This window comes from Chinchilla lanigera, unplaced genomic scaffold (genome assembly GCF_000276665.1).
Source record: "Chinchilla lanigera isolate Chin_1 unplaced genomic scaffold, ChiLan1.0 scaffold00004, whole genome shotgun sequence".
NCBI classification, from domain to species: domain Eukaryota; kingdom Metazoa; phylum Chordata; class Mammalia; order Rodentia; family Chinchillidae; genus Chinchilla; species Chinchilla lanigera.
Genome location: NW_004955405.1, coordinates 437,155 through 437,369, shown reverse-complemented (window position 1 = coordinate 437,369; position 215 = coordinate 437,155).

The window sequence follows — 215 nt, the reverse complement described above, 5'->3', positions numbered from 1 at the left end:
CAGAAGCCGCTCAGAGCTCTGTGCCCAGAAGCTGCTCAGGGCCCCGCCCCACTTCTCCCACAATTGCCTCTCAGAGCTCCGCCCCCAGGGGCAGCTCAGAGCCCCGCCCAGTCCCGCCTGTTGTGTTCTATCGCAGGTCCCCCACCGGACTGGGGCCTTGGCAGGGAGCAGTATGGAGCCACAGTGGCACTGCTAGTTGGAAGACAGCTGGCAGG